The sequence below is a fragment of the Lipophrys pholis genome (genome assembly GCF_963383615.2).
Source record: "Lipophrys pholis genome assembly, chromosome: 19".
Taxonomy (NCBI): Eukaryota; Metazoa; Chordata; class Actinopteri; order Blenniiformes; family Blenniidae; genus Lipophrys; species Lipophrys pholis.
Window position 1 is genome coordinate 22997355 of NC_137647.1, and position 23641 is coordinate 23020995.

Here is a 23641-nt window from a genome sequence, read left to right on the forward strand (position 1 = left end):
ACGCAGGAACCCCCGAGACGACGAGAACGCTGTGAACAAGAATCTCTCGGAGACGCTGTCGGCAACATTCTGACTTTATTCAACTGAAAGTGAAAACGTGTCGCCAAACGTCACCAAACAGGAGCGACAGTCAGACGTCGTCTGCGCTCACCGACTTCCCCAGCTGGAAGATTTCAGTCAATACGTCTGAAAAGCAATTCACATTTACAGTTTTCAAAAAATAGAATTTAACTCGCTTAAAACTTAATGTTTACGTTTAAAAGATTAACTACGTGAATGTATATAACTCTAACGATTATATGAAGTGGGGTTTATAATGTGGCAGTTTGTGGCGGCTCAACAAATGTACAACTAAATTAGAATTATTATGTTAAGTTAAGAAAACTGTATAATACTAGAAAATGTAATAAGATGAGAAGAATTTTTAAAATAACATGAATGAAAATAGTTCAAACAAAATGAAAAGGTCAAATAAATTATATTAAAAATGTAGCAGCATCAAATCAAATACAATGATGTTTGCTTTTCTGCACCCAGTAGAATACCAATCTTGAGGTGTACTTCAGGGTTCATTCCTCGTCCCCATGTAAATCATCCCATGTGTCTGTTTTGGTGCCATATGATCTTTTAGTTAGAACATAAAAAATCTATAAACATTTTTAAGAAGTAAATCCGTTGGATCAACACAGTGAATAATGCATTTGAAGGTTTAATAACTTGAGATATTTCTAAAGTTAAAGAAAAAAAAAGGTGGAGTGCAGGGTTTAGGTGATAAATAGAAGCACTGAAAGCAGTTTGAAAGATTTTAACTGAATGAGGTTATAAAACGTGAAATCTTCTACCTGATCGTAGTGGTGGTCACATGACGGTACACTCTCCTCATCACCTCTCATCTCTCATCTCTGCAGATGGAGGTAGAGCAGAGAGGACGCTGTGTGGCCTGAAGATCCACTGTGGAGAGCAGAGAGGACGCTGTGTGTCCTGAAGATCCACTGTGGAGAGCAGAGAGGACGCTGTGTGTCCTGAAGATCCACTGAGGAGAGCAGAGCTCCATCCATCAGTGAGTGACAGAGGAACCACCAGAAGATCTGCTGAGTGTCAGTGGTGCAGTGTGAAGAGCTGTGAGAGTCCAGCGTCGAACCAGGGATCCTCTGGATGTGACGCAGGACCATCACTGTGTGGACTGAACCTCCTCCTCCTGCTTTTCCTCATCTTCCTCCTTCACAATAAAATTATTGTTTTATGTTATGTTATGTTATGTCATGTCATGTCGTGTCGTGTCGTGTCGTGTCGTGTTGTGTTGTGTTATGTTATGTGCATCCAGAGCACATGGTGGTGCCAGAGCATCCATAGTGCAGCGTTTCGCACGGCTGCTCCAGTGCTATTGATCTGCTTCTATTGAAATTAGACTGGTTATGTCACACCTTGATGAACTGATGGATAATCAATCAGTTCTATCCACCGCTCTATATCATTAGTAATCAATCAATGTATATCAATGAAGTAATGATGTGTATCATTATATTCAGTTATAGTTCACTCTTCAATGTTGGGCAGTTCTACTTTCAACTATTTTATTGTTATGTTTCTATCGACTTGCTGCTGGCACTATGCCAATCCTTTATTTTACAATTTTCAAAACACACATCAACTAAATACACAGTTTGAAATTTAGAAGAAATAGTAACAAATGTGATTTCTGTGTTCATGGATCTTTTCCAAAGAACTTGTGACGTCATGGTAATTCCAATAAATACATCGGTGATGGTCACTGATTCCAGGCGCTCCAACAGCAGAGGACCACACCTCGTACTCCTCATACATGGAGCCTCGGAGGAGATTGTGGAGAACCTCAAGCTCCTTGGTGTCACCGTCTCTAACCGGCTGACATGGTCTGCCAACACCCAGCAGCTGGTGAAGAAAGCCCGCCAGCGGCTCTTCTTCCTGAGGCGGCTGAAACAGGCTGAACTTCCTCCTCCCTGCTGCTGAACTTCTACAGGAGCACGATAGAGTCCGTCCTGACCAACTGCTCAGCAGTGTGGTCTGCTAGCGGCACTGCTGCTGGAAGACGACAGCTGAACCCGGTGGTGAAGCCTTGTTGGTGTGGAGCCTCCACAATGGGGCTCTGTCTCCACCGTGAGACTGAGACTCTCTGTTTGAACCCACTGCTGTGGTCATTCATTTATACAAATAGAATCTCAAGTTGAAGATTTTTTATACTCCAAACTTTATTTTCTTTGTCTTGAATTTGTATTAAACTGCTTGTTAATCTTTAACCTTAAGAGATAAGCCTTGTAGAGTTTCACTGTACCCAGTGTATAATAATAATATAATTCATTGATTCATTAACCTGCTCCAGAGTTCACTTCTGTACCAGATTATCACAATTACTAACCAGTGAGAGTCCAGCATTGAACCAGGGTTCCTCTGGATGTGACGCAGGACCATCACTGTGTGGACTGAACCTCCTCCTCCTCCTCCTTCTGCTTTTCCTCGTCCTCCTCCTTCACAATAAAATGCTTGTATGTTGTATATCTTGTTGCCGTTGCTTCCTGTGGCTTCTCTTCCTGCTGTCGCTCCCTGAAGCAGCTCCTGTGTGGAAGAAGACCGAGGCCACATCACTCAGCTCACATTTCCAGGGTCGGACTGTTGATGCAACAGAAAGAGAGAAACTCTCAATGTGCGCTCAGCCAAGCTGGAGATGTTCTCTGTGTGTAAAGCGTGTTGAAAGGTGTTGTCAGGACTGTGTGTAAAGAGTTCTCACTGCTTTCTTTTCCTTTCTGGTAAATAACTATCTTGTCTCTCGTTGTTTGTTTCTGATTGGAAACAATAAAAACACAGAAAGTCAAAATGTGCAGTAAATCTTCTTTGTTTTCTTTCAGACTGAAATGCTCCTTTTATCAAGAGATTAGTTTTTAATCCCAGAAATGGATGAAATAATGGAATGGTAGCAGAGTTCTCATGATGCAGTTACTGCAGGACGTTCCTGAAGAACCTCTGCTCTTCACAGCTGGATTGAAAACGTCCTGTAAAGGAGTCGATCGCCCCGTTCACACCACAGAGCGTCCAAAGGCTGAGTAACATTGTTCTTTTCTTTAATGAACTGCATCATGAGAACTCTGCTACCATTCTATTATTCCATCCACTAAAAAACACTTTTTCTTTTTGTACCACGTTTCTGATTCCCAGCAGGAAAAGAAAAAGTGTTTTTAGTCCATGTTTCTTTTCCAAGATTGACGTCAGATGCAGAACCGTAGAACTGGTCCTCATCACAGTCGTACAAACTCCAAGTGTCACAGTGTGAAAATCAAACCTTACTGGGTAAAAAGAGCAGGACAGTAAGAACTAAAAGGTTTCAATGAAATCACTTCTCACAGGTTTTACAAACTCAGTCCTTTTCAACCGACTCTTCATCAACTTTTCTTTTTCCATTTCGTAAATATTGTGTAATACTTTATATTCAGTCATATTTCATTCTTCAATGTTGGACAGTTCTACCTTCAACTATTTTATTGTTATGTTTCTATCTGCTTGCTGCTGGCACTATGCCAATTCTTTTTGTCCTTCATGTTACAGTTTTCCAAACACATCACTCAAATAAACAATTCCTGTCTTCTGTGTCTTCTCTCTACCTCCTTCTTACCATCAGCCACAGATTTCATTGCTCAACCGGTGTCACATATTTTAACCTCACCATTCAAAACAGTCTCAGTTCCTAGGGACAAACAACAATGACTGATCTGCCGACCTGAGAGAGCGAGGGAGTGTCAAACAGGGAGCCGGTGAACCGAGGCTAAAACTGGTGTGATGTGCTGGTGTTTTTTGGCTCCTGTTAGAAGTCGAGCAGCGGCGTTTTGGATCAGCTGAAGACGTGAGAGTGAGAACTGGCTGAGCCCAACGTAAAGTGCATTGCAATAGTCTCAACGAGTGGTGATAAAAGCAGGGATTAAAATCTCAAAATGATGCAAGGACAGAAAAGGTTTCACTTTGGCGAGTTGTCTCAACTGAAAAAAGCTGGACTTGACCACTGATTTAATTTGTCTATCGAATTTAAGATCAGAGTCCAGTCTGACACCAAGGTTTTTTGACCGAGTGTGTTAAGTGTTGCCTTAGAGGACCCAGACCAACATGTACCTTGGTGGAACCACGAGGCCCAAACAACATGACCTCGGTCTTCTCATTGTTTAAATGTAAAAAGTTCAGGGACGACCAGGCCTTGATTTCAACAATACAGTCAAGGAGTGGATTCATGGAAAAAGCATTTTCTTGATTCAGAGGAAAATAAATTTGGCTGTTGTTGGGCTTGAATCGCCCGGCTGAAATACGGGAAGATGTGAAACCTCTTGTGATGAAAGAATAGCTCCTTCTTCTCTCGAGCCAAACGTAACATCTTCACTTCATCCTGATAATTCAGGAGCTTCATGACAAGCGGTCGTGGTCGTTTCGCCATGTCGGCTTTATCGCGCACGCCGAGACGGTGGCTTCTCTCCAGGCACAGCAGTTCCGTGAAGTGGTCCGTCCTGAGTAACTGGGATGAAAGCTGTGCAATCGGTTCCTTCTGAAGCCCCGGGGACCCCCACTATTAAGAGATTATTCTGCCTGCTTTTATTCTCCAAGTCCTCCACCTTTGACAGCAGTAAAGTCACATTCTTCTCCAGGGTTTTTATGTGCCCCTGTGCGTCGTACAGGTCGTCCTCTGCTTTGCTCACCCGCTGTTGGATCTCCGCATATTGTTCTGCCAAGGTGCTCATTGACACATCCAAGTGGTTCACAGTCTTTTCGGTTGTTTCAAGTCGAACAAGAACCTGTTGTTTACTATCCTCGACTGATTGAAGTATAGATTGCATCGTGCGTTCACCTGCCATTGTTTGATTATACGCACATGGAGCACTTGTGAACAGAAAAGCGATGATATCAAATAATCAAGCAATTCTCACATATGAGTGCAGGTTAAAGTTGAATACTCATTGATTTTCAATGTCTCTCATTTCATATATGATCCAATGCATTGAAGATGGTTAATTCCAGCTTTTCAGACAGGCCTGGGTGCAGAGCTCACTCATGCACAACCTTCTCCTCCGCCAACTTCTCCTCTTTTTTTTTTTTCTGAGCTCACAAGGTTTTCTCAAAACGTTGTCACGTTTTACGCCACTGCGCACTCGGCTGCACGAAGCAAGAAATCTAGACGTGACTCCCTTGTAGCTGCTGAGGGAAGGATGAGGGTTCTCTCAGATCCATCGTCCAGGGTGGCGAATCCTTCCAGGGAGTGCTCTGCATTGTACAGGCGAACCTCCACTAACTTCAGCATGACTTTCTGCGGACAACTCGGGCGGTCAACAGTGTTGGGAGCAGCGTGGATCATTAACACCTTCTTAGCTTCCTTGTCACACACTTCCTGAAGCACAGTAAGGTGTTGTTGTTTGCACACTTGGCAGGGCTTCTTGAGTGTACATGCCTCAGGTGTATGGTTCCTGTCACACTTCCAACAGCCTCTGTTCTTGATCCAAGCAGAAACCTCCGTTGGGGTGAGCACTTTGAATTCAGGGCACAGGCTGAGGTAATGCTCTCGGGTATTGCAGTACGGTCAGTAGGGCTTCACACTGGGTTTAGCATTAGGTGACTTAGTGCTGCGAACAGGATCTGGGGAAGCTCATTTAGCTTGGACTTCGGTGTTATAATAAACACTGGATGAAGGATTCTGTGGTTTCCTTTGGCTCTTAACTGGCTTGAACTGATCTTGGAAGATAAGAGCTGCTCGGGGTGAAATACGCTGAGCTTGTGATTTCAAACGAAGCCAAGCAGAAAAGTCGCTGAGCGTGTAGGTCTGATCCATGCCGGTCCTCAGGATGCCGTGGTTTAGACTGTTCTCCACAAACCCATCTCGATAGTGGGCAGGCAGTTTGCTGAGCAGCCTGTCGACGGGAGAGCCACATCGCAGTTCGTAACCGTTCTCACCCTCGAGGGAGCGAAGCATGCCCACGAGAGCCTGTACTGAAAGGGAAAAGTTGTCAAAGGCCTCTGGAGCTCCTCTGGGCCTCTAGCTTCTTTGTCTTGAAGATAGCACTACTCATCAACTAGAGTCTGCTCCATGTGCTTTACCTGCTACCCCAACATGGCACTCTGTAGCTCGGAGAGCCCATCTCTAACGGACCTCTTGGTGGATGAGTGAGCGCTGGATTCGGTTACCGCTCTACTACGATGAGAAGATACTGAGTATTGGCTTGACGGTGGTCTAACAGGGGGTGGGAATGACAGTGGATAACTGACCGTGTTGCCTGGAGCTGGAGCTGTTGCTGTTCCTCAGCTGTAGTGGTAGGAGGTACTGTGACTCCTGGTGTATACCCAACTTGGAAGTCATCAAGGTGCCCTGGTAGGTGTCTCTCCCGCTGGGGTCCAGAACTCACTACTGAGTCTGCAGATGGTTCTTCTGTCTCCATGTTGTTTCCAGTAAGCTATGAAATCCACCTCGAAGGACCATGTGATAGAGTGAGACACTCTGAAGGGATGTTTGGTCTGATAGCAACCTTCGACAGAGCTCCTATCAGAGAGAAGGGCACGGAGACACCTTTCCAGGGTACTTAAAAAATGAAGTTGGAATGACAACATGAACGCAGAATCAATGTATGTGTGTGTGTGTGTGTGTGTGGTCTACAAAGGAAACAAACAAATACAGAACAACATTGAAATATTGTACAAATAAATAGTTTTATAATACAATATTAAACATTGCCAATTCTTACTTAAAGTGTAATGGTTTGGTCAAAATAACCCAAAAATGTAATAATTTGAACAAAAGTCTGAATATAGAGGGTGAATAATCAGGTTGTAATGAAATTAAGGATTTTAAACAGATTTGATGGTCTGTGTCTCCCTCTGGCGGGCGCAGACTGCAACTGCATCTTATTGAACAGATCACATGACGACTGCATGGATAATTAGTTGTAACGAAGGCATGCGGCACATATGGAAACTAAACTACACATAACGTCAAAACAGACCTCAAGCACTCGGGAATACACCTTGAAAGACATAAAAAAGGGTTTACACTTGTTCGGTAACTAATGACACTGTCACATGAACCTAATTAACTCATGAACGATTCTCAAAAGTGCTCAAACTTGAAAATAAACACAGTATGGGCAAAGGGGGTTTATCTAAAAGAATGCAGAGGCAATTATGAAGCAATAGTTACACATTTACACAGACTGTCACTTACTGTGGCTCAAATAACAAGCATGAAAGACTTTCCGACAACACGGTTGTGTTGTTTCCTGTCACTGTGGGCTGCAGAGCACAGTAGTACACATAGCAGAGTCAGTCACTGCAGCAGAGGAGATGATCAGCTGGATTTGTTTTTGTATCACGTTGATCTTCAGTCCTGGAACTGGATTTTCTATCACTGATCCTGATGCTGAGTGACAGATGAGAAACTGTGGTGGTTTTCCTGGATATTGTCGATACCAGAAGAATTGATTCATCGGACAGAGAAACAGTGCTGCCTGCCAAACTGTGCTCGTCGCCGTTGATTGGTTTGAGGTCTTCACAGCTGATGTCTGCTGGGAAATAAAAACATCTTTGTCTGATTGTGATTCAACATTAAATCATCAGTGAACAAACGATCAGTTGTGAAAGCAGCTGTCAGTGAAAAGAAGAGGAAGAGATGAATTGTAGACTTACCAGTGAATGTATGGAGGAGCAGCAGTGACACTAAAACCATCATGTTCAACTAAAACTGCTCAGTGATCCTCAAAGTAAACTTTGTAAAGTCTGGGTGGTTTCTCATGGTGACAGCCAGGTTTCTCTGTTTGGACAGGAAGTCCCGCCTCCTCATCATGTCACAGTGGGACATAGGTGAGAGCAGCAGGTTGGATCTTCATCTCACTCCACTCATTTCCTTCAACATTCTTAATTCTTAATCTGTAATGCACTTTTCATTCAGAAATCTCAACATGCTACAATTCTGACTCCATGAAGTTTTCATTCTGAGTAGATTTGATCTGACATGCATAATGATGACAAGATAATAAGACAGTAAGATCAGAAACTACTGATTTCTATAATAACAAAGGGACGTTAGTGTCTGGTTTCAGAATCACTGATTGATTTTTTCTTTAACGTGTGAATGTGTAAGTTTCTCTCTTCTACACTTCACTAGCAGCTCAGCTTGGCCCTCAGTCTCTGACTGATCAGTAGTTTTGATGTCTCTGACGGCCCACTGCTGTTTCAAATGATGAAAATGAAGGTGGACGCACACTTTGCGGTCAAACCATTCTTTATTTTATTCATTTATTCCATATACATGTTTTCAAACCCTCATTTGGAGTCAGTGGGAACCACCTTAGTATACCTTATTTATTGATTTCTTTTTTTGTTGGATGCGTTGGTACAAAAATTTAAAGAAAACCAATTTGAATTTCCATGTTTTATGGAATAATTGGCCATAACATATGTATAGACAATTCAATTCAATTGTGTGTGAGTGTGTGTGTGTGTGTGTGTGTGTGTGTGTGTGTGTGTGTGTGTGTGTGTGTGTGTGTGTGTGTGTGTGTGTGTGTGTGTGTGTGTGTGTGTGTGTGTGTGTGTGTGTGTGTGTGTGTGTGTGTGTGTGTGTGAGAGAGAGAGACCCAATCTCAGGATGTGAGCATCGTCTCCTCCAGCTCCTCTCATGTCGCCTCAGCTGCTTCAGAAACACATTTCTCACCTTCTGACTAATATTGTCATCATCTGTATAAGAAACGTCAGGTTGTAGTTTGAACCTGTTAATTAAAACCTGAAATGTTTCCCGGACACCAGAACAGAACAATAATCACACAGATGTTCTCACGTTTTTTCATCCAGACATCAAACAAAAGGAAGTGAAGCTGTAAGAAAACGACTCCTAAAGAACCTCGTTTCAGATTTGGTAAACCTGAACTCAATGTATCTATTAGAGCAATCTTAACTTTAAGGACTCACACTTTTGATGTGAATCTTTCCTCGACCTAAACGTCTCTCAGTGTATTGATTAGTATCAGACTGTATGGGATTTCATGACACATTAATCTCACAGATCCAGACCAGCATCATACTGTGACTGCTCTACATAACAGGACGTCCCACAACTGACTAAAGTTCCCTCAGTGAGATAATAAAGGATGGGAACGGTTAGAAATGTGAAGCTTCAGTCCTGCAGCTGGCTCCTCCCACCAGGTTCAGGCCCTTTAAAAGTCTCATCTCTGGGTTGTCTTTACCCTCAGTTGGAGCTGATGGCTCACTTTTGTCGGTCCAGTTCCTGTGTGAGACGAGGGCTGGTTGTGGATGAGGTCTTACCCAAACAGTGGTCTTGTGGCCCCGTTGTGCCTCCAACCGAGGGAGCAGCGCTGCTCAAAATACCAAAAAGCTTCTTGTTCGACGAACTGACGAATGAAAACCCAGATTGAACCACTGTTCACATCACAGTGCATCATCTTTACCTTTTCATCTCTGAAAAGTTTTGTGTTTCCATGGCAACGTTCCTAAACCGTGGTCCGACCACACTGCGTGAGCATGCAGGGCCATAAGGTGGCGCTGCTGTTTGCTTTGAGGCTTCGTGTGCCGAACAGGAACAGACGAGCCTAAAGAGAAAATGATCTCACACTGACATAGAAAAACCAGAAAAGAAATGAAAGACAGAAGGATTAATAGTTTTAGTTGGTTAAACCAGTGTCTTTATAAGGCCGCTGCTTTATTTTACTTTAGGGGGAAAAAACTCTCTGGTATTTGAAGCTTTCATAATTTTCTCCATATTTACGAGTCAAAGATCCAGAAGCTGAAGCCATAATGTTGACTCAGCCTTTCTTTTCTGTGGGAGACGTTTAGAGGTCAAAATGTTTGCTCTTGTTATGTTTTTATCAGAATTTTCTTTCTTTGTGCTTCAGTTAGAATCAGTTCATGGAAATGTGAAGGATCAGGACGGAGTCGGGTTTCATTCTTGGTCTTTCTCCTGTGAAGCAGCCTGGAAATCTCGTCTTGTTTTAGGTGCAAATTGAATTAATAACGTTCCCCCTCCTCTCTGTTCTTCTACTGAAACTGAATGTGAGAGCTTCAAGAGCCGTCTGAAGGAGAAACCAACTGTCATCTGTAAGTCAGGCCTTTCTGTCAGCGAAGACCAAAGGAAGATGCTCTAAGTAACAGATATACGACGGCAGACTGTCGGCGCTCTGTATTTCAAAGAAACAGATTTTCCACGCTGATGGGAAATAATATCAGTCTGGCAGAGGTCGTACTTCGTAAACATAAGATTTGTAGTCTGGGACTCTGGGGCCGTTGGATTTATAGTTCACCTCTTCATCCAGGATCCTGGAGGAGTTCATTTGCTTGCTGCACTAGATGGAGCATCAACACCAAGAACTGGCATTAGAAACCTTAACCTCGAACAATAAAACACATTGACGTTGAAAATGTCACCAAGGCGAGTGAAACAAACTGTGCTGTTAGTGATTCTATTCTCTGGTGAAGAATATATGTTCTCTCTTTGCTCTTTGTCTTCAGATCTTCCATGATGATGTCATGGAGTCGAGGGTCCGTTCAGACAGAATAAACCTCTGGAAGATGTCGTCAGCATCACTTTCCCTGAAGCAGCACCTCAAACTGAGGAGGTTTCCTTTCAGTGACCAGCGGGTAAGAAAACATCTCATCAATCAAGTTTGAGAGTTTTTACTTAACATAAGTTTGATTTGTTTACTTTTATTCCTCTGTATTGCAGAAGATCCTGGAGATGCTGAAGGAGATGGAGGAAGTCACAGGAATCCAGAAGGAGGACCAGAGACTCGTCCATTACCTTTTGATGTTTTGCTCCCAGAAGTAAGATGATCAATGGAATGGAGGACATCATAGAAGTAGAGTGCTCAATATTTTGAGTTTTTGGAAAGCTAGCTACATACACCTTGTCAATGTTTTTCAGATCATCATCAACATCCTGATGGCCGAAGGTCCTACAAGGCTTGAGGCAGAGGTCATCATAGCCAGAGGGAGAAAGTTCTAACATCCTCTCACAGGGGAACCAACCGTACATGATGAACAAGAGAGTCTGAACACATCCGGTGATGTAGAAGTAATCCTGTATCTTCCTACTACATCCGGTGATGTTGTAGTAATCCTATATCTTCCTGTGTTCATCTGATAGTAGAGTGAAGCTGCACTGCTGTCGCTCATTACCATCTTATCTATTGGAATCTTTACATTCACATTTGCATAATGTCTCTAAAATCAAGAATGTATTGATAGAGTGACACTGAGAGGTTAATCCATGCAGTTACTTCCAGAGTAACTAATGTAACTCCCTATTATCAGGGGGTCCAAGTCACTGCTTAAAAAGTCTTCGACTAATTCAAAATATCTTAAAGAACTGCTGGTCCCAGATCTCCCCAGAAGAACACTTGGTTCTCAGAGTGCTGGCTTACTGGAGGTTCATAGGTTTTCTAAAAGTAGAATGGAGGCAGAGCTTTCAGCTTTCAGGTTCCTCTGATGTGGAACCAGATCACAGTTTCAGTTAAAGAGTCTGACACAGCCTCTCATGTTAAGGTTAGGATGAAGACTTGTCTATTAAAGTTTACAGTGAGAGCTGCTTCAGGACACCATATTTCATGTACTACCACCTCCCACCGAGAGTGGCGCTGTGGTGGTGATTCAGAACAAAATGGCGGAACAATATGGCGGCGATCGCAAGGGAGCTGCCATATTGTCGGCCATTTTGGAAAAAAAGTGAGTTAATGCCTGTAAAACAGGAAAACCCTGATTGGCTTGTAACTCTCCCCTTTAAAGTGTCCCCTGAAAAGTTTACATACTTGGGAATCAAAATAACCCAAAAATATACCTCCCTTCTAAAAGAAAATTTTAACCCACTTTTAGAGAAGCTTAAAAATAATGGGCAATTTTGGAAGACGCTTCCAATTTCTCTAATAGGCAGAATAAATGCAATAAAGATGGTATTTCTCCCACAATACTTATATTTGCTCCAAAATGTACCAGTTTCTCGAACAAAGTCCTTTTTCAAAGAGTTGGATGCCATTATTTTACCATTTATACGGAACTACAAATCACATAGAATCAAAAAGGAGCATCTTACCAAACATAAGTCACTGGGAGGATTGTCATTACCTAACTCTATGTATTACTATTGGGCTACCAATATATAAAACATTTCAATTTTACTTGATGAATCAGCACTGCTCCCCAAAGGACTGCAAATGGAGCGGGAGGACAGCCTTCCTTATTCTATAGGTGCCATTTTGATATCACCTATGCCTGTAGCAAGCGCGCTTTACAATAATAACCCTGTAATTCACAGTACTATTACAATTTCCAAACAAATTACAAAGAATTTCAAACTTAAACCACTTTCATTACATATACCCATTTCATCTAATCCCTCTTTTCACCATTCCTGTGTAGAAGGGGCTTTTAACTTATGGAGAGAATCGGGTTTATATTCATTGAAAGATTTATACTTAAACGATACCTTTATGACATTCCAACAAGTAGAGGTTTGGGCTACCAAGTTGTCATTTTTTCAGATATCTTCAGATTCAAAGTTATGTTCGTTCCCACTTGCCACAAAGAGTATTAAGCCTGACCTCTTGGACAAGTGTTTGAGTGAATGTTTAGGATTAGAACAGAGGATTTCTCTTATTTACGATCAGTGGTAGAGTCAGTCGTTCAATAACCGGAGGGTTGGCGGTTCGAATCCCACTCTATCAAAGTCATTGTCGTTGTGTCTTTGGGCAAGGCACTTTCACTGACGTAAAGTATGAATGCGTATGAATGGTGTATGAATGTTGGTGGTGGTCGGAGGGGCCGTTGGCGCAGAATGGCAGCCACCGCCTCTGTCAGCAGCCCCAAGGCAGCTGTGGCTACAGCGTAGCTTAGCATCACTGGTGGGACTGGTGTGAATGAATAATGGTCTCTGTACGCACTTTGAGTCAGCGCGAAAAAAGCGCTATATAAATCCAAGCCATTAATATTATTTACGATTCATTGCAAGAGACGAGCAATCCTTCTACTGCTCATATTAAAGCAGATTAGGAAGATGAGCTTGGTCACCCCATACCTGATTATACTTGGCAACAGGCTTTACATAGAATAGGTACCATCTCCGTAAATGCCCATCATTGCTTAATCCAATATAAAATCACACATAGATTACATTACTCAAGGGTGAAAATCAATAAGATTTATCCAGAAAGCTCACCCATGTGTGAGAAATGTATATTAGAACGAGGCACCTTACTACACAGTTATGCACTTTGCCCTACGCTTCAGTGTTTGTGGACCTGTCCAACATTTTGAAAGTAAATTTGGCCCCAAACGCCATTCTTATTGTTTTTGGAGAATTTCAGGGAATGGAAAATATAGATTATGCTCAACGTTGTCTAATTTCACATGCTATAATTATAGCAAAGAAACTAATTCTCTCTGGAAAGGAAAAGATACTCCTTCTTTAAAGATGTGGGTCACAGAACTTACCACCACGCTCCATTTAGAAAAAATAAGATATGCCATGTACAGTAATATGATTGATTTTGAAAAGATTTGGCAACCATTGTTCTCCTATCTTTGAGGCGTTTGAAATGTGCAGGCAAGGGAGGGATTGAGTGGGTTGTATTTTTTTATTATTTTTTTAATTCCTTTTGTTCTCCACATATGTTCCTCAGTTTTTTTTCCTGCATATAAAAATAACAAATTAAGCACAGTACACAATGTTATAATAAGAATAATAATGCTGTGATCTTGAACGCCGTTTGTGTGAACACTCAATCGTCGGTGATTGAGATCTTGTACATTTTCTTGCTGCTTTCGATAAAAATATTTGAAACAGAAGAGAACCTGTGTAAAAGTATGTTTTATAGTCTCAATTTGGGTTAGAACAGTGCACTGTTTTTCTAAGTTATTTTAAGCAAGCTTGCTTTCACTATAGTTGGTGCACTTATCGTTGGCGCTCATATGAAAGGGAGCAGAGCCCCCTGGTGGCGAATGTGAAACACTCCTCCCCGATGAAATCCCTCCTTGGGATAATCAGCAGGAAATCACAGTCTCACCCGGCAGCAGGGGAAAAACTCCATCCTTCTCACCCACCACGACTCCAGCAACGTCCGGTAAAACTCTGTGGATCCTCGCTGTCTCCTGACGTCCTCACGGGGAGGATGCTTAATGTTTGGTATCTTACTTACCAGTAACAAGATGGCGGCGCGGACACTCGTAGCGGCTCCTCTCTCTCCCTGCAAACCTGCGTTTTTATGTTTTTTATGTTGCACATCCTTGTGCATTTGTCTGTCCTCGTCGCGTCTATTAATACCTAGACGCACATTCACCCGTGAGCTCCTGCTCGACATCGGAAGTAATACGAGTACGGAGTTTAACCCAGCGGATGCGGAAGAGCTGCGTGTCTGCGATCTGCTCCGGAGGTCTGCTCGACCACCGACCCCCACTCCTGCACCCAGCCCACGGTGGAAGCGCCACTGTCGGAATAGGAGGAAGCAGAAGAGGGGGAAGCGCGGAGGTATCCGGGCTAGGCTAGCGGCTAGCCCTCACCGGCCGGCTATCCCGACCATCACTCTGGCCAACGTACGCTCGCTGGACAACAAACTGGACTACATCCGCTTACTCCGCACAACTTCCAGGACTGTGAGTGAGTGTTGCGTCTTTGTTTTTGTGGAAACATGGCTCCATGACGGCGTCCCGGACAATGCTATTCAGCTAGCCGGGCTAACATGCTACCGGGCGGACAGAGAGCTTGTCGAGGGAGGGAAGACCCGCGGCGGGGGACTCTGTGTTTACATCAGTGATGCCTGGTGCCGTGACGTCGTTGTGGAGTGTAAGCGCTGCTCACCAGTTGTGGAGTTTATGGTCATTAAATGCCGGCCATTCTACCTGCCGAGAGAATTTAGTGCCATATTGCTGGTAGCAACATACATCCCCCCTGGCTCCACCACCAGCAGGAGTGAGGCTCTGTATGATCTCCACAAGCACATCAGTGAGCAGCTGACAGCCCACCCTGACGCTTTTCTCATCCTGCTTGGGGATTTCAACCATGCAAACCCCAAAAGCGTGTTGCCACAACTCCATGGTCACATCAAATTTCCCACAAGAGGTAACAATATACTGGACAAGGTTAGTCTGTCAACAAAGGAGCCTACAAAGCTCTCCCCCTCCCCCACCTCGGAGCCTCAGACCATACCACTGTGATGCTAATGCCTGCATACAGGCCACTGGTTAAAGTCACCAAACCAGCTACAAAGCGAGTACGGATATGGCCTAAGGGGTCCACTGAAGCACTCCAGGACTGCTTCTCCACCACTGACTGGAGTGTGTTCAAACAAGCAGCCACCACCAACAACACCACCGACCTCCAGGAGTACACAGAGACCGTCACGTCCTACATCGGAAAATGTATGGACGATGTCACGGTCATCAAGAACATCACCATTCGGGCCAATCAGAACCCATGGCTGACAGGTGAAGTCCACAGGCTCCTGAGGGCCAGGAACGCTGCCTTCAGAGCCGGGGATGCGGCGGGCCTAAAGACTGCCAGGGCCAACCTGTCACGAGGCATCAGATTGGCCAAAAGGAATTACTCCAGGAGGATCGCAGACCGTTTCACCGACAGCAGAGACACCAGGAACCTGTGGCGGGGGATCCAGACCATCACGGACTACAAGCCCCCCCCGCAGACCTGCGACAGCTCCACCTCCCTGCTGAACAACCTCAACGACTTCTTCGCGCGGTTTGAGGCAGACAACAACTCCCCAGCACAGAAGCTGCCACCTTCTCCTGGCGACCAGGTGCTGACGTTTTCCCGGGACAGCGTGAGGCGATCCCTCAAGAGTACAAATGCAAGGAAAGCGGCAGGTCCTGACAACATCCCAGGTCGTGTCCTGAGAGACTGTGCTGAGGAGCTCACAGAAGTCTTCACCAACATCTTTAACACTTCACTGAACCAAGCTGTTGTCCCCATATGCCTCAAAGCCACCACCATCATCCCGGTCCCGAAGAAGTCACCTCCATCTTGCTACAATGACTACCGCCCGGTCGCACTCACCCCCATCATCATGAAGTGCTTCGAGCGGCTGGTCATGCAGCACATCAAGTCCGCCCTCCCCTCTACCCTGGACCACTACCAGTTTGCTTATCGGCCCAGATCAACCAATGACGCCATCTCCACCGCCCTCCACTCAGCCCTCACCAACCTGGAGACCAAGGACTCCCACGTCAGAATGCTGTTCATCGACTTCAGCTCAGCATTCAACACCATCATCCCACAGCAGCTCATCCACAAACTGGACCACCTGGGCCTTAACACCGCCCTGTGCAACTGGCTGCTGGACTTCCTGACGGGGAGACCACAGACAGTTCGGGTCGGCAGAAACATCTCCAGCACCATCATGATGAACACGGGGGCCACCCAAGGATGTGTGCTGAGCCCCCTCCTTTTCACTCTGCTGACCCATGACTGCACCCCATCTTCCAGCTCCAACCTCTTCGTAAAGTTTGCTGACGACACGACTGTGGTGGGACTCATCAATAACAACGACGAGACAAGCTACAGGAGTGAGGTCAGCAGGCTGGTCTTGTGGTGTAAGGACAACAATCTCCATCTGAATGTGGAAAAGACAAGGGAGATTGTTGTGGACTTCAGGAGAACGCACACCCAGCATGCTCCGCTGATCATCCACGGTGCTGCAGTGAAGAGGGTGAGCAGCACCAAGTTCCTGGGTGTGCACATCTCTGAAGACCTGACCTGGACCCACAACACCACATCACTGTACAAGAAATCCAATCAGCGCCTCTACTTCCTCCGCAAACTGCGAAGAGCAAGAGCCCCGCCCTCCATTATGCTCCCCTTCTACAGAGGCACCATTGAGAGCATCCTGTCCAGCTTCATCACCGTGTGGTACGGCGCCTGCACCGTGTCCTGCCGTAAGACTCTGCAGCGCATCGTGAGAGCAGCGGAGAAGATCATTGGTGTCTCTCTTCCCCCCCTTCTGGACATCTACAACTCCCGTCTCACCCGCAAATCCACCAGGATTACAGGTGACCACACCCACCCGTCTCACAGCCTCTTCAGCCTGCTGCCATCCGGGAGGAGACTGCAGAGTCTCCGTGCTCGAACCAGCAGGCTCAAGGACAGTTTTTTCCCCCAAGCAGTCAGGAGACTCAACTCACTCCCTGCTCTCCCCCCCATTCCCCCCTCTACCCTCCCCGGGCAGTCGGCAGCTGTTAGTCTGTTTCTCCGGCCTTCTTCTTCTGAGTTTCCTTTCTTCTTGAAAACAGCCTCCAGAAACCTCTTTTCTTATTTTTCTTGGCCTGGATTTCCTCCTGTAAGACCTTGATGGCATCCTCTAACCTGATCTTTTCAGCATGGAGGGTCCTGTTCTCATCATTGAGGGTTTCTTTCTCAGTCTTGAGGGTCTTGTTCTCATCATTGAGGGTTTCCTTCTCAGTCTTGAGGGTCTTGTTCTGAGCCATGAGGGTCTGCACAGCTTGAAGTTTCTTCATTTTAGTCTGGAGTTTCTTGTTCTTAGCACAGAGAGTGTTCTCCTCAACCAGCAGGGTCTCACCCTGATCCAGCAGGGTCTGATTCTGAGACAGGAGGTTCTCAATCTCAGCGTAGATAGTCGTGAGCTCTTCAACTTGGGTATTTTGCTGGACCATGAGTTTCTCAACGTGAGAACAGAGAGTCTTTTTCTCAGCCAACAGGTTCTCAATCGTAGTGTGGAGAGTCTCTTGGTTATCCAACAGGTTCTTCTTCTTAGCTTGGAGAGTCTTGAACTCATCCAACATGTTCTTGCGCTTGACCAAGAGGTTCTTCTTCTCAATTTGGAAAGCCTTATTCTTATTCATCAGAGTCTTATTCTGAGCGTGGAGAGTCTTGTGCTCAGCCAACAGGTTCTCATTCTCAGTGTGGAGAGTCTTGTTTTTAGTCAGCATGGTCTCATTGTCAGCTTGGAGGTCTATGTTCTCAGGCAGCAAGATTTCCATCTGATCCAGCAGGATCTCCTTCTGAGCCTGCAGCCTCTCATTCTCAGCCAACAGGGTCTTATACTCAACGTGGAGGTTATTGTTTTTAGCCAGCAGTGTCTCACCTTGAGCCCGCAGGATCTCCTTCTGATCCTGCAGCTTCTCATTCTCAGCCATCATCTTCTCATTCTTGGCCTCAATGGTATTGTTCTTAACCAACATGGTCTTGTTGTTGGCGTGGAGATCTTTGTTCTCAGCCAGCAGGGTCTTACCCAGATCCAGCAGCTTCTCATTCTTAGCCAGCAAGCTCTCGTTCTTGTTCTTCTTTTCAGCCATCAGTGCCTCAAGCTGAACCATCAAAGCCTCCTTCTCATGCTGCTCCCTCTTTCTCTCCTTCACCTCATTCCGGAGCCTCTCTTTAAGAGCTATGCACTTCAGCCTCCAGTCCTCTTCTTTTTGAAAGTCCTGGTTTTTTATGTGAGGCAGCTCTTCAGAGGTGAGCTGGAACCTTGTAGGAAGACGCTCATCTGTCTTCAGGTCAGAAATGGCTGTGTCTCTTCTATCAAGCTTCAGCTCGATTACGTCTCGTTTTAAGACCTTCATCATTCTTTGAGGGTGGTGGCTCTCTGAGGAGACCCCAGTCTTCCGTCTTTCTGCTTCCAACCGTTCAGCCATCATCTGGAGATCTTTTTTAAAAACTATTGTTATCTCCAGCTACGTTTGAACTCGTTAATGTTTATCAACACTTCTAGTTCTTGTTCTATATTTTTCTAGTCTTCCTAGTTGAGATGTACTTTGAATGCGTCTTTTCACATTAAAGTCACATAGACCAACTGAACTTTGCTCTCATGGCTTGTGACCTAAGCCAAAAGATCAAAGCCATAAGATGAAAGCCATAAGATGAAAGCCATAAGATGAAAGCCATGCCCATGATGTCATACTAGACTTAGACTTAGACTTAGACTCAACTTTATTTATCCCTTGGGATGACTCCCTCAGGGATATTTAAGTTCCAGCAGCTTTATAAAAGAGGAGCAGCACACAGAGGACAACAAAGATAAGTTACAGAATTCAGTACAAATTATAATATAAACTCTTCATTAACCTTAACTTATAAATAAATAAATAAATAAATAAATAAATGGCAAAGAGAATAAGACTCCTCACAAAATATAGTGCAAAATATAAATATAATTTAACTCGTAACTAACCTTAACTTAGTTAGGCAAAAACCATAAGACTCCTAATAAAATAATTGAGTGAAAGTGGCCGAAGACGTGAATTGCACTGTGGTTACAGACAGAATTATTGCACAAGTATGATCATTTGCAGTGAATAGACAATTAGGTATTGCACAGTTTTGCATTATTGTATGTGAGATGGAGGATGGTGAGGTGTATGAGGTTGATAGCGGCTTGTGCTCCTTCCTTTCTGTCCTCTGTCACCTCCTCCCCCCCATTGAGGAGCTGTACAGCCTGATGGCCTGAGGGACAAAGCCACGCTCAAACTGAGCCACAGCCAGTGATGTCACATCAGTTTTAAGCCATGCCCCCATCCAGAATGGAGACAGAAACAGTGCTCACCTCCTTTTCAGTCTCTTTACAGACATTTATACAGAACTGTGTGAATGCTGGAAGAATGAATGTAGCTCTGTAAATATTTGACATTGAATTATATTTGTATTAAATTATTCTATGAACATTCTCAAAACTTCTCGGGTATATTTTCTACCTTAAAAGTTATTATAACACACTGCCTCGGCAGACCAGGTCCAGAGTGTGTCCTTTGGAATCTGTGGGGAAGTGTATATGTTGCCGTAGACCAGGAGTCGGCAACCTTCAACACTCAAAGAGCCATTTGCACCTGTTTCCCACTGTACAGTGTAGCAGCCCCTCGGATGTAGTTACTGGAAGATGCAAACAATTTCAAAAAGGGTGTCTGGTCGATTTATTTTTCAGTCAATCATCGAAACACTGTGAAAACTGCAGAGGAAAACAGAAGCAAAACAAAACGCCTTTCTGGAGTTCCACAAACAATACACTAGTAATTGATACCGCCATTCTTAAATAAAATGCATAAATCATTTGACAACAATACATTTCATAGCATCCTAGCAACATTTTCATACCTCGATCTGCTTTCCAAAGGGCGCTAATTCACGATTTCAGCCATTAGTGCCGTCAATATACATGTCTTAGGTTTGGAGCTCTTGAATTAAAATGAACTAACAATAAAGTAAATAACAATATAAACTTTCCTGACAGAGTCCAGCAGATAAACAAACGGATAATTAAGTTTTGTAAAATGATTTTACTGGTCCGCTTGACGATGAAGACGGAGCAGTACGTACGACGTTCAACACAGACAAAAAAAACAGTGGAGGAAGTGACTGCTTCTCCTTAAAATGATGACATAGCTGACCACAAGGTGGCACTGTTGGACCACAATATCCTAATGATACGTGACTTTCAAATGCGGAGCAGAGCTTCACTGAAATTCTATTAGGCATATATACTCCCACCAAATCCGAGTACAATGAATGAACAAATATACAAACGTAATTGTACACGATTTTTGACTCAAAAGGAATTATGACGCATTTAGCAATCAGCCATGTAACTCTAGCATCATACAACAAAAACAAATGCAGTGTCATCCTGTGGAGTCACCAGCCGGAATCCTGTACGCACCGTGCCTACAATTTTTTTGAAGGTGTGAAAAAAAAAAAAAGTTTAAAGGCAGTGGCGGGCCGTCAGGGCCTGTGTCATGGTTTTGCAGGGTGGACCCAAACGCAGACTCAGCCAGTTCCGTGAAAATCAGGTTCATTGTAAACAAAGTCCAGGGAACACAAGGGCGACGAGACGAGAGGAGCGATGGGACGACCAGAGGCGAGACAAGTGCCGAGGCGACAAGACATATTGATGAGATGATCCGACCAGGACCACAGAGGGAGAAGAGTTTAAATACACAAGGAAGGGGTGGACACAAGTGGAACATTGGTTAATTGGAAACATGAGGTGAGAAACAGAGGCAGACACAGACCTGACAGTACCCCCCCTTCAAGGGGCACGAGGGTCATAGGAAACTCGGAAGGCATGGAGGCCCACGGGGAAACAGGGACTGACAGGTCAAAGAACACGGGAAACAAGAGATTGGGGGGGAAACACAGTAAACACGTCACTGGGGTGCCAACAGGCCAGGCGGGAACAGGACACTGGGGGGCAAACAGGCCAGACGGGGAACGGGTCGCAGGTGCATAGGCCGGGCTGGAACGGGTCCCTGGCGCTCAGGCGGAGCTGGATCCGGTCACAGGTGCACCAGCCGGGCTGGATCAGGTCACAGGTGAGCAGGCCGGACAGGAACAGGTTGCAAAGAAGCCTTGAAGGGTTTGTGTGGAACTGGTGGGTCTGCTGGGTCCATGATGGTCGGATCGTTCTGTCATGGTTTTGCAGGGTGGACCCAAACGCAGACTCAGCCAGTTCCGTGAAAACCAGGTTTATTGTAAACAAAGTCCAGGGAACACGAGGAGACACAAGGGCGATGAGACGAGAGGAGCGACGGGATGACCAGAGGCGAGACAAGACATGTTGACAAGACGATCCGACCAGGACAACAAAGGGAGAGGAGTTTAAATACACAAGGAAGGGGTGGACACAAGTGGAACATTGGTTAATTGGAAACATGAGGTGAGAAACACAGAGGCAGACACAGAGACCTGACAGCCTGCAAGGCCTTCTCTGCAGGCCTAAGAAAAAGATCTGAATACTGCTTAAATAATTCCAAATGATCTGTCCCCTTCCCCTCATAGCTCCTCCCCCGGCTGCGCTGCTTCCAGACATGTACTTCCATATTAAGGCTTTTAACCAATCACATTTCAGTCATCATCTGTTGCCTGGGTAAAGAAATCTGCCTGAAGCCTTCACTTTCAATTCTGCAGGCGTCTGCAGTGTAAAACAAGTGTCATTCGCTGCTGCTTCAACCAATCAGATTTTGATATTGGCGACTCAGGGGCCGTTTTCCAATTCTTAGAGCGCCAGTGTGTACTCGCCTACGTCACGAGTAACTACTTGCAAGGTATCCTCAGAAGTGCGGAAATGCAAATTTACGAGGACGCATCGGCGTTAAAGGAGAATTGGAACACGAGTACTTGATGACGTGGTGGCTGTCATGGCTGGATGATGGACCCTGAAGCTGAGGAGGAGGAGGGGGAGGAGGAGGAGGAGGAAGAGGAGGAGGAGGAAGAGGAGGAGGAGGAGGAGGAGGAACCTGTTTCCTCTCTGGTTCAGCAGGAAGGTGATTTGTACATGATATTTTATATGATGATCTAAATTTTAGAACATTATTGTAAAATAGTACCTTTTCTGTCACATACATGCTGTGTATATTACAGTGTATTGTACTGTGTATAGTACAATGTACAGTACTGTGTTTAGTACCATGTACAGTACTGTATATAGTACAGTGTATAGTTCCGTGTATAGTACAGTGTTACTATTACTTCTAGCCTCCTATAAGCCTTTATTTTACTATTCATCTCCTTGAAGTTCAGTAACAATAAAAGCAGCTGATCAGAAATGTCCTACTAATACAAATAATTATTTTACTGTTTTACTGAAGAAGAAGAAGAAGAAGAAGAAGAAGAAGAAGAAGAAGAAGAAGAAGAAGAAGAAGAAGAAGAAGAAGAAGAAGAAGAAGAAGAAGAAGCTTGTGCAAATACAACGAAATTCCGTTTGAAGATCCCTGTTGTTTATTAAATGAATTAACCAGCTTTTCACATTCCTGCTGCTTGTTGTCATCCTTCTGGTCATGTCATTAATATGTACTCTATTACATTTGTCTAATATACATCCTACAGTTAAGCTCTCCAATCATCAGCTCTAATAATTTCTCTTGAGAATAGATACATAAATGACTTATACTGTGTGAGAGTAAATACATAAATACACACATGGCTTACACTATAGTGCAAAGAAAGATATCGAGCAGAAGATAAAGGAAACTTTATCTAATTAACTTCAGCACAACCTACAACAGTAAAAACACAAGTTAGAAACATTATGTACATAGAACAATTGCATTGTTTTTAAAAATTCTAAAGTTCTTTCTTTTATTTCCCAGGAACCCCTGCAGTGATACACAGGTCAATAATGTTCCTACCCTGGAACCTTTCTCTCCTGGAGGTGTCGTGACTCCAGCTTCAGGGTTTCCAGGAGCATCGTTATGTTGATACTGATGCTCCTGCTGGTCATCAGGCATTCTGCTGTACTGCTGATTGATGGTGTCACCTTCTAATTCTTCCTCCTGCTGGGGCCATTGATGATGTCACGTTCTAATTCTTCCTCCTAAAGAGCCACAACACATCTGTTACCTAAACAGAAAACTTTTGTTCTCTAGTTATTTGAATCTCCGTCAATCTCAGATAACCACCGCCTTTTTCTCCATTGACTCCATTGTGTTGATTCAATAGCGGTTTTGTCAGCCTACAGTGGCTGAAGGAGAAGATGAAGGCATTTGGTTGCAGATTTATTGTCAAAACAATTTTCAAGACGGACATTTCCAAGAGGTCTTTGAACGCACCACAGCCGAGAGCACAGAGATCCGTTGCAATTTACTTGCGCTCACTACAACTTCCATGGCAGGATTCAGGATTATGTTATTTGCCATTATA